The sequence below is a fragment of the Loxodonta africana genome, chromosome 6 (genome assembly GCF_030014295.1).
Source record: "Loxodonta africana isolate mLoxAfr1 chromosome 6, mLoxAfr1.hap2, whole genome shotgun sequence".
NCBI lineage: Eukaryota > Metazoa > Chordata > Mammalia > Proboscidea > Elephantidae > Loxodonta > Loxodonta africana.
Window position 1 is genome coordinate 50,142,636 of NC_087347.1, and position 12,214 is coordinate 50,154,849.

General features: G+C 39.7%; 1 protein-coding gene across 2 annotated transcripts in view; it reads left to right on the top strand.

Moving 5' to 3' along the window:
• Positions 1 to 1,637: 1,637 nt before the first annotated feature.
• HECW2 (HECT, C2 and WW domain containing E3 ubiquitin protein ligase 2) overlaps positions 1,638 to 12,214 on the top strand; it is a 179,710-nt gene continuing 169,133 nt past the window's right edge. For both annotated transcript variants that reach the window (XM_023542646.2, XM_064286869.1), the window contains exon 1: positions 1,638 to 2,174. The gene's annotated coding sequence lies outside the window, so the exon portion shown is untranslated. The remainder of the gene's footprint in view (positions 2,175 to 12,214) is intronic.

A 12,214-nucleotide genomic window follows, 5' to 3' on the forward strand; every position in this document is an offset into this window, starting at 1 on the left:
TAAAGACAACAAAAACCCTCAAAACCAGACCAATAAGCAACATTATGATAAATTGAGTAAAGACTGAAGCTGTCAAAGATTTCACTTTACTCAGATCCACAATCAAAACCCATGGAAGCAGCAGTCAGGAAATCAAACAACACATTGCGTTGGCCAAATCTGCTGCAAAAGACTTCTTTGAAGTGTTAAAAAGCAATGATGTCACCTTGAAGACTAAGGTGTTCCTAACCCAAGCCGTGGCGTTTTTAATCACCTCATATGCATGCAAAAGCTGGACAATGAATAGGGAATACCAAAGAAGAATTCCTGCCTTTGAATTGTGGTCTTGGAGAAGAATATTGAATATATCATGGACTGCCAAAAGACCAAACAAATCTGTGTTAGAAGAAGTATAGCCAGAATGCTCCTTAGAAGCTTGGATGATGAGACTTCGTCTCACATACTTTGGACCTGTTATCAGGAGGTATCAGTTCCCAGGGAAAGACATCATACTTGGTAAAGTAGAGGGTTAGGAAAAAAGAGGAAGACCCTTAAGAAGGTGGATTGGCACACTGGCTGCAACAACGGGTTCAGGCATGACAATGATTGTGAGAATGGTGCAGGACCAGGCAGGGTTTTGTTCTGTTGTACATAGGGTGGCTGTAAGTCAGAACCGACAGGACATCATCTGACAACAACAACACTATTTACCTCATTCTTAGAACACAATGACACTCATTAGAGACTACTTTTAAAACATGTCCTATATCTGTGGCACGCAGTAACCACTCTGTGCATTCTTATTATTGTTGTTCTTTAGGACTTGCCCAAAGAACCATAGTGATTTGTTGTAAGATTGGGCTGGTTTGGAGTGTCCAGAGGAGGCCTGGATGGGGTGATGGTAACTCTGGAGCCTCCAGGCTTGCTTGTTTACTCATTCTGTTCCAGAACCAGCCCAAAGCTCTGTGGCCTCTTGAGGCTTCAGGAAAACTATGTCTGGGATAAGGGGTGAGTAGTGGGAAATTACAGCCACCAGATGTAGCATGGAGCTCAAGCCCAGTCTGCCTCACTTCATGGCAAATGTACCTGACAGATGGGGACATTTGATCTTGCTTTTCTGGATGTTTGCTGGAAGGAGATGGACTTGGAGCCTGTGACTGCATCCACCAGTTCAGTCAGCACTTAATAATTGCAGGGTCTGCCACAGGTGAGTCAAACAGCTCCAGGAGGCCCTTTTCTCCATTAAAGAGCAACGGATCTGATCTAGTGATTTTCCCACTCTAGCCTCTTCCCAGCGTAAGACAAGAGCACTAGCTAAATTGATGATTGTGTCCATTTTTCCACTAAATGTGAAAATAAATTTTGGAATGATAACAAACTGTTTGGATTTTATTTATATTATATTTGAAAAAAATTTTAATCCTTATTTGCAGTTTAATTCACAAGTTCATGAATTTCACTCTGGATTGGTTAGGATCCTGTAAGCTGATTTCAGTAAGTTACATGAATGCTGTATCTGTTTATTGATAATACTAAATTGTGATCCCATACAGTGGCCACGCTAGTATGAGTAAACTCAATAGCAAGCTTCCCTCTTTTGGTCAGCTTGTTTGCTATCTGTGTGTGTGTGTGTGTGTGGTGTGGTGTGGTGTGGTGTGTGTGTGTGTGTGGTGTGTGTGTGTGTGTGTGTGCCCACGCACATAACTCATTCTTTGGAATTCCCCCCATGGGAAAGCAAAGGAAGGAAGCTGAGAGGAGGATGGGGCGATTGCATCCTGTACCCTTTACGGGGGTGTGGCCACAACTGCCTCAGCTGAAGGGACATAAAAGTGTTATGTTTTTTCACTTTGGATGCCTGAAGAATGATAAGTCTTGCTGAAAGGCAGAAGTGGCTCTCAGTGCTGTTCTTAGATGTACAAGAGTTTCCTGGTAGGGGCCTGCCTGAATCCCACTTAGTATTTCCTTTCTGGATCCTTTGGGAAAGAGGAAGAGAAGCAGGCACATCAGTGAAGTGGACCTGCTGCCTTGACATCAGTTCTTGCCACTTCTAGCAATGAAATTGCAGAGTGGGTAGGCCAACTCCATGATTTTAGGGAGAATGAATCATTTTTCTTCTTGCTGCTTCCTAAATCTGATTTGAAGTAATGGATTCTACCCTGGGAAAGGCAGAGAGGAACTCTTTGGGATTATATGAGGTAAAGTATTGGAAAGTTCTGTGAAATGAATTTCAGTCTCATCTGATTTCCTTGTCCAACTGTCTCTCTCTTTGAAAAGTTCTTAAATGTGGCCCCCTTTCAGCTTGGTTAGGGATAATTACTAACAAGCTATGTGGTGGCATTTTAATTAGTCACTTTATTCTGCATCAGAGATCAGTGCTGGAGTTAAAATATGTAAATATATCCAGATAAATGTCCAGTCACCTCACTGTGAATTTCCGAGGTACTGCTGGTTTTAATGGGTTACTTTACATGTTCTACCTATGAGAATGCTTTTGCAAATGGCATTAGACTGAGTCTAAATAGATTTCATGACAGGTTGTCTGCCCATGGAATAATATTTTTAAATTAATTTTAAAGCTCTTAGGGAATGAGATGATGAAAGATTTATTTTTAATCTAAAGTTTATATGGACAGGTATTTATAGACATTCACATTCCGGAGACTGGTAGTTTAATAAAAATCTAAAAACCTTAAGAATGAAAGTATGATTTTTAAGGATTTTCTCGGTCAACTGTGGCAAGCTTTTCTATAAACCTTCAGAAATTACAAGCAGAAAATCTGCTTTAATGAATTGTCTAAAAACCAAGATGAATACAGGGCAAAATGTTAGTTCCATCTTGTTGTTGATGTTGTGTGCTGTAGAGGCAATTCCAACCCAGTAGTGACCCTATGTGACAGAGTAGAACTGTCCCATAAGGCTTCTTATGCTGTAATCTTTACGAAGCTGATTGCCAAGTCTTTTCTCCCGCGGAGCCGCTGCTGGGTTTGAAAGGCCAGCCTTTTGGTTAGCAGCTAAGGGCTTAACCATTGCCCCACTGTGTTTCCTAATTCTGTCTTAACCCCTTGTAAATTATTTTTTTGCAATGAAAATTTTACTTTCTAGCTATAAATTGCTTTTATAAATTTTACTTTCTAGCTATGAATTGCTTATCAGTGGTTCTCAAGGGTATGTGTGTGGGGTGTTTTTTTATTGCCATACAGGGTGAAACTGCATTGAGTGCCTGACAGTTAGGCATGGTAACGTTCCTGTGTTGCCCTGGATGGAACGTAGCACCCTCTCTGAGAACCCTGAGAAATACTCAGTCTAGTGGGTGGTTTAGTAAAGATTCAGGTGAGCAGTCTAATGTCTGGGAAGATCGTTCATCTTCTGATAAATCTGTCTTTGGGAAAGACAGGGAACAGCCACTTCTGCAGAATTAACCTTGGAAATCAATAGCAATGAATATTTTACATACTTCTAACTAATATTTTTAGACTAAATTTGGATTAGCTCCAAGTATTTGGTTCAGTTTGATAAAGGTAACTTTCTTCTTTAAATAAGGTTAGCTATTAGAGTTCCCAATCCTTGTTGTATGAGCTCATTAAGATCAAAGGAGTAATTTTTTCCTAGCCAAAGGATGCTTTTGTGCCGAACATTGTATTTTATAATGATTGTATATTTCTTAGAATGGTTAGCTGTTAGTTGCAGTATAAAAGTGGCATTTTCATCCTGAAGGATCTAGAGTTTGGTCTTAAACTTCATTTGCTGTTAAAGGGGATTTTCTTTGAGTGAGAGTTTAGTGTTTGCATGGTATCATTATTTTTAAAAGAACGATTAGAGAAAAGAAAGGAGGACGTAATCAAAATCCCATTAACATTCCTGGCAGCTTTTTACACATATAATGCTAAGGTAGAGATTCCCAAGTTAAGCATTGTATTCAAAGTCCTGGTTTCATTGTGTAGGGAGATGAGGGGGTCTCCGCCTGGTTTTTTATCAAGACTGGCCTAAAACTCATTAACAGAAATTTAAGATTTGTGTGACCTTCCAACCAAGAACTTGGCATATTGAGATACTGTATGTGAGGTACAGTGCTATCCTCTCAGTGATGTAGCATATTACTACTGTGCAGTAAAGACTTCTCCTTTGCTGCTTCGTCATTTGGCATCTGTTAATAAACAGTCTCAAAAATATAAATAAGCGTACTTTTGTTTTAATTAATGTATATTTATGAGAAACTAGAGCAAAATAAGTTCTAAAATTAGGGAAATAATGTTGAGGAATTGTGCTTATGGGTATTAAAAGAAAAAAAATATAGTTCCCTTTGGAAAAAGGAAGACGTGGATGAAAAGTTTTAAAAACTCATCTGTTAGCTCCTAATACTTGCCTGTCGCTGACTTCTGCAGGTTTACATGCTGTCCTCGTGGTTTCCTCATAGCTTTCCGAGCTAGAGGAAATGGAGGTTATGCAGTCTTAAGACTTGTCCGAGGTCATAAATCCAGTAAATGGGAGAAATGGAATTTAAATGCAGGTCTACTGATTCTTGAAGCTCTGGCATCTCACCATCACTCTGGCAGCATCATTACAACAGTGTATTACTCCCACTGCACCTACAGTGTATGTAATGTACCTAAAAAGAGAAAACCTAACTTTTGGTAACAGAGGGCTCCTGTGGACTAAACCACTAGTGATATATTAAACATGTTTCATTAAGGGTTTTATTCGGTTGCTAAGTGACAGAGAATCAGAGCTTTATATTTTGATTAAGGTTGAATGTGGGAGTTTGACTTTTGGGAGTTGTTTGAATAAAGGGAGGGAGAGGAAGAGCATGGTAGACTTAGTGAATGAAATTATAGGATGGTGGTTTGGCTTGGAGAAGGCTTGGAGGTAGATGAGCCGCCTCATAGGGTCATTGAACTTAAGAGTCTGAAATTGGTTTGTGGCATTTCCACTAAGGGTGGATATTTACATCTGTGGTAGCTTTGTCTGCACAGGAAGGATGGAAACGGGAGGAGAGTCATGTTTAGGTTATTGCTCGAACGCTTGGTGCTAAACCTGGACATGAAGCATTGTGCCCATGTATGAGCTACTCTGCACACAACAGGCAGAATGATTTTTTTAAAACCTAGATCAGAATCTTCCAGGCACTGCGTCATCCTCAGGGTGGAATCCAAGCTCTTCGCCTTGGTGCGGTTTAATGTAGAAGAGCATGTCTCTGGAGCAAGACAGCCTGGGTTCACCCTGCATGTATTTGTTAGCTGATCTTAGGCATGTTTATCAACCTTTCCATGCCTCAGTTTCCACATCTATAAAATGGGGGGTGATGATACTGTCTACCTCAAAGGGTTGTTAGAGGCTTAAATGAGTTAATAAATGTAAAGCACTAAAACAGTATCTGGCACATTATAAGTTCTGTGGTGTGTTTATTATTGTTATTAATATTATGCTGTACAAGCTGGTGTAGGACTGGGCAGTGTTTCATAGTGATACATAAAGTAACTGTGAGTTGAAGCCAACTTGACAGTGGCTAACAACAAGTTGGCCCCTGCCTATCTTTCCAATCTCATCTTCTCCTAGACTCTGCCACTTCACTCTGCTCTAGCCACATCAGTTTTTTGTTCCTTGGTACATGGCTTGTTCTAATTTCAGGATCTTTGCATTTTGTTTGGTCTTCATTAACTAGTGCTGCCATAACAGAAATACCACAAGTGGTTGGCTTTAAAGAACAGAAATTTACTTTCTCATAGTTCTGGAGGCTAAAAGGACAAATCAGGGTCTCAACCATGCCTGTTCCTTCTTGTCAGTAGTTCCAGGCATTCCTTGGTTCCTTTGCTTATAGAGACTCCTCACATGTTGTCTATCTTTTTCTGTTTGTGTTGTGTCTTTGTATTTATTCTGGTCTTTTTACAGCTCAGAAGTAATTAGGTTTAGGAGCTACCTTACACTGGAATGACCTCCACTGATAGATTACTTACACTAGATTATATTATGGAACGTGGTAGCATTGCATTACATTAGATGTAATGTAATTATATTACATTATGGAATTGGGCAAATCTTCTGCAAAAGACTTCTTTAAAGTATTAAAAAACAAAGATATCACTTTGAGGACTAAGGTATGCCAGACCCAAGCCATGATATTTTTAATTGGCTCATATGCATGCAAAAGCTGAACAATGAATACGGAAAACCAAAGAATAATCAATGCCTTTGAATTATGGTATTGGTAAATAATATCGAATATACATACCATGGACTGTCAAATGAACAAGTCTGCCTTGGAAGAATACAACCAGAGTGCTCCTTGGAAGCCAGGATGGTGAGACTTCATCTCACATACTTTGGACATGTTATCAAGGGGCCCAGTCCCTGGAGAAGCACATCATGCTTGGTAAAGTAGAGGGACAGTGAAAGAGGAAGGCCCTTGATGACGTGAATCGACACAGTGGTTGCAGCAATGAGCTCAAGCTTAACAATGATTATGAGGATGGTGCAGACCAGGCATTGTTTCATCGTGTTGTACATAGGGTCGCTATGAGTCAGAACCAACTTGACAGCACCTAACAACAACACATTATGGAAGATGATAGCATTACATTAGATGTAAGGTAATTATATGACACGACACGACACGACACAACACAACAGGACACTACACTACACTGCATTATGGAAGGTAATCTGCTGAACTCAAGACCACTGATTAAATCACGTGTAACTAACTACTCCATGACAGCAACTAGACCAGTGTTTGGCCAAACAACTGGGAACCATAACCTCGCCAAGCTGATGCAAAAAATTAACAGTATGTTTCTTGCTTGGAATGCTCTTTCCCCCAAATCTCCCTCACTTCATTCACTCCCTCACTTTATTCAGGTCTGTTCAGGTAGCACTCTCCCACCAATCTCTCTCTATCCTACACCTAGCTATCTTTCTTCTAGGCACAATATCATTACCTGACATCACTTTATGTTATGCATTGACGTATCTGCTTCTTGACTACGTTTCTCACTAGACCATAATCTCCATGAGGACAGGGACTTTGACTCTCTCATTCCCTTGGGAGTCCTTGTCACCTAGAATATTGCCTAGCAGATAGTGGGTGCTCAATAAATACTTGTTGAACTAATTTTTAAAAATTTCTTTCTACATCATATCTACAATTGCTGTTTTCTTTTTGTCTTTGGGGCAAATTGTTCCTCCCAGCTCTCTTTAGACTGTCATAACCATGCCCCAAACTGTGGCTCTTTAGAAAAAAAAAATTTATTCTACATTTTCTCATGCAAGTTCTTTAGCAACAGGAAGTCATCTCTAAAATGTCAGCCTTGGTGCTCAGGATAAGATTAAGGCATTTTAGGATCATTGCCAAAAAGTATCTCTGAAGGGTTTAATTTTGGGCTTCGTGCTAAGCTGTTTACCAAGCTACCAAATGCCAGCCATATTTGACCCTTTTAAATAGAGCTTGGATTCCCATTCTCATTATAAAAGTATAATTGCCAGGGGAAAATAGCTATAAAAAAGTATGATGGGGAAAAATATGTGCTGACAGCAAATTGTACTTGACAAAAACTCTGGAAAATTTTAAGTCTCAAATTTTACAAAGCTCATCTAGTTCCTGCTGGTATTTTAATCACGAAATTGGATAAAACTATTGCAAATGCCTTATTTTGTTTACATCACGAAATTATAAATTTTTAGAGTAGCCAAATATAGATTTCTTGAATAAGTAGACCTTTAACCATTTTTCCATTTGAAATATTGTCAAAGAATTTGAGCTCTGCTTTGAAACCCTGGTGGCATAGTGCTTAGGAGCTAACGGCTACTAACCAAAAGATCGGCAGTTCGAATCCACTAGGCGCTCCTTGGAAACTCTATGAGGCAGTTTTACTCTGTCCTGTAGGGTTGCTATGAGTCATGATCGACTCGACCGCAATGGGTTTGGTTTTTTGTTTTTTGTATAAGTCAGAACTGACTCGGCAGCAACGGCTTTGCATTTGGGGTTTATACCCTACATAGGAAAACATTCAGTCTGGAAAAAAGAAATCGTAATTTAGAAATGCCGTTAAAGTTTTTGTCAAGAAGGAACTTGTTTAAGATGTTTCAAAGGCCTTTACCTGAAACTGGTCATATGATCTTAGGTAAGCCACTTTATCTTTTTATGTATCTCCGTGCCCAGCTTTAAGATGTAAACAAAGTTGAATACCAGCTCAGTAGCAGGGTTGAGTAAGTGTGACTGGCAGTTGGAAATTCTTGTTAATAAATATTGAGAGTTTAAACTGATCTTGTTGAATTAACCTAATAAAATTTACCTTGGAATCTGCAATGTGTTTTTCTCTGTTCTAAACAAGATGGGCGTCTCTTAAAAAAAGCTTTATGCGTTCCTTGATGAGAATTTTATTTCTCTTTTGTATATTTTAATAATATAGTAATAATATTCAGTTACTGGATTCCCTGGATGATGCAAATGATTAATGTACTTGACTGCTAACCAAAAGGTTGGTGATTCAGGTCCATCCAGAGGCATCTCAGAAGAAAGGCCTGGCATTCTACTTTGGAAAAATCAGCTACTGGAAACCCTATGGAGCACAGTTCTCCTCTGACACACACGAGGTCACCACGAGTGGGAACTGACTCAGTGGCAACTGATTTTGGTTAATTCAGTTAATGTCATAGGATCATAATCAAAAGATACCAAGACACCTTTCATTCAATCAAATCTGAGCATCTGTGTGTTTTCTTGGCACTTGGAATACATCAGTGAACAGAACAGAAAAAGTCCTTGACCTCTTGGAGTTTACATTCTAGGAAAGAAGACAGACAATATACAAGAAGTATAAAGAACTTAAATATCGTGTTAGGTGTGGATAAGTGTTTTGGAAAACAAGTTGAGTGCTATTAAGGTAGTCCAGAAATGCTGGAGAAGGAGTTATAGTTTTAAATGGGGAGCCAGGGTAGGCCTCACTGAGAAGATGATGTTTAAGCAAAAAATTGAAAGATATCTGGGAGAAAGTTCTAGGCAAATGGGGCAGCTACAGCAAAGGCCTAAAGGTGGACTGACTATGTTTGAGGACATCAAGGAGGCCAGATTGGGTCACGTAGAGTGAGGAGGGAGAGGGAGCACGTAGGGAAAGATGAGGTCAGAGCTCTAATGCAGAGGCCAGGGAGGGTCCTATAGGGCCTTTTAAGCCTTCATAAGGACTTAGGGCTTACTCTGAGAGAAATAGGGAGCTACTGAAGTGTTTTCAGCAGAGCAGAGATGTGTTCGAATATGTAAACATTACCTGTGTTTCAAATTGTTTATTTTATAGGCCATCTCTGAACTGCTCCATATCACCTTGTATTCTGGGCCGTGACTGAAATTCTTGGGAAGAATTTGGTGAAATGAGCCCGTGATTTTTTTCCTACTGGTATCTTGGTGGTCTCTCCCTTGTCAAAATGAGTGTTTAACTGAATAGGATCAGCTATTTCATATAAAAAGTTACTGAGCAGAACTTCATACTAGTGCCCAGCATATCTGGAAGTGTGAGTGTTCAGTTGGCTCCCCAGGGCTGTGGTGAGGACCCAGGTGTAGATCACCCCATAGTGGTTTTCCTGAAGCATTTCAGATTCTCCAGGTTGGACTCTACCACCCCCTGGGGGGTGGCCTCCCATAGAGATAAACAAAAAAACCAAACCAGTTGCTATTGATTCGACTTAGATTCATGGTGACCCCAATGTATGTCAGAGTAGAACTGTGCTCCATAGGGTTCAGTGGCTGATATTTTGGAAGTAGATCACCAGACCTTTCTTTTGGCGTGCCTCTAGGTGGTCTTGAACCTCCAACCTTTTGGTTAGCAGCCGAGCACATTAACTGTTTGCGCTACCCAGGGATCCCATAGAGGTAGACAATGATAAAACATCTCTTTCATACTTGTTGGTGCACGAGGTTGAATTCAACATGTGTGTCCCAGCTACTCTCCACCTGCCACGCATTCCCTTTTGGCAGTGATGCTGTACCCCCTTAGAAGCTGTGGTCTTTATACCTTCAAGTGCACAAAAACTTCCAAGGCCACATCTTGCATACCTCTGGCACATTCTTCTCAGCAAATCTTTCTAGTGCCCAAAAGAAAATAGGCATTTAAGTGACTTCAAAGCCATAGTAGCGCATTTCCAGTGGGTGCATTCTCAGCTGGTGGTGCAGTATTGTGATTGTAATATCTAAGCAGGTCTTGCACCGAATCCCTCTCTTTTCCATCCAGAGAGGGATTCAGTGTAAAGAATTAGGCATCAAGGAAGGGTAGGCTAAAAACTAATGACAAGTTTGCAGTTTCATAGTGAACTCTGACTGCACTAAATAAGATTAGTGCTCTGATTGGTTCGTTCAGTGGTAAAGGCTCTCCTTCCCTCACAATATAGTTCACAACTCAAAGTCATTGTCAGTTTCTTTCCTCTCGTGTTGCAGTGGGATTCCAGTAACGTGCATAGTGTACACTAGTAGACTTGCAGTTTTGACAGTTAGGTAGCCCCTGTGAAGGTGTGTTCTTTGTTCAGGTCTAGAATGTTCATTTCCATTCAATTGTAGCTTAGTATTGCTCCCCAAATTCCAAACAAGCCATCTGGCTGCCCAGTATAAGCAGAGTAAGGCCAGGCCCCTTATGATCCAATGTTAACACATAGTTGTATTCAGTTTGTATCCAAAAATAATTGAACATAAATGCAGATCTTTATGCCATTTGTTTTTTAGAAAGTACAGGGAGAAGATGGGATTACTTTAATGCAAAACAAAATTTGTAAACATTTTTTCATCCCTCTGGCACAATCTGTCACGTGGCATTTTTTCTCACAAAATTTCTCATCTCTTTGCAACTCCCCTGGGTTGATAGAAAGATGAAGATTTCATTGAAAACTTTTTTGTTCCTATTTTGTTTCCATTACCGCCTGGAGGTTTGGAAATACTAACATAGATATAGAATCATTTCCAAATCCAAATTATGTTTGAGATATCTGATCATGTCTCTTATATATCGTTACTCTCTTCAAAGCCTATTCACATTTTCTAAAAATACAAAAATAATGTGTAGGAAAAAAATAAATCTTTTAAAAATAATTCTCACATCCATTCCTATGCATAAAGTATTATAGGAAGGAAGTTAAAAAAAAATCAACTTTTTACGTTTACACTATTTTAGCTTTCTGTGGCATTTTTTAAAAAATATTTATTTTTTTAGTTACTCTTTTTAGTCAGCCTATAGGTCAATATAATTATTCCTGCTTTTCAGAGGGAGAAAAGGATAATGTCATTTATTTATTGCTTCTGATGACCATTCATGGAAACCAAAAAAATAAACCTTGGAAGGTGAAAGATACGTCTAGGGAATGGTGAAGCAATGGAATAAATTGGGACCTTAATGGGTGGCTCAGAGTTGCACATCTCCCAGAGGTTATCTAGCAAAGGGACTTTAAACTTGACAGATCCTGAGCTATATAACTATACATGCACACTTGCAGCGTTAACCACTTCTTCCTCTGTCCTCCTTTGACACTCTAAAAATATGCACATCTCTAGTATCCCTTTTCTTAAATTGTACATCTTTCATATACCCCCATGTGCCCTACAAGTGGGCCATGAGGTCAGAAAGCTTGGGAAATACTGCTTTCAGGCCTGTTCTTTGCTTCACTGTCCTTTCTACCCTTCTACACAACATCCTGAACGCCGTCTCCTTGCCGTTCTCATCTTGGCTTGAGGTTTGCTGTCTTTGGCCTTATATAAAAGCCTGTCCTAGCAGACACAATGACTTAGTTGTGTCTCTCAAACACTGTTTATGCTGTGCTATGTGTTGACTCAGTTTCATAGCCGAACATCCCTTTTATTCATATCATCTTGAGTTCGGTCCTATTCTTCGAGCATTATTCTTCCTTTTCTTTTTATAAAGGCTTTTGTAGATGGGAGCTCACCCTAACTGCTTTCTTATAAATCAGCTCAATGCTGAAGCTGCAGCAGTTGTCCGCTGTGTTCTTTGCTGTTCTGTCTGGCATCATTGACCCACCTGGCCAAGTCCAGAGATGCCATCTTCTTTCCACCCCCCCCCCCCCAATTCTCCCATATAAAGACAAGCATAGAAATTCATGGTAATAATCTGCTGGAAAGTAGTCTTTGAGAAAAGTGTTCATTAATATTTTTGCCTTTATCTCTTTTCCGTTTATTTTAGAACTTGTATTAGTCTTTGAACTAAGGAAAGGCTGATACAAGTTATAGAATGAATGACTAGGTTATAATTAA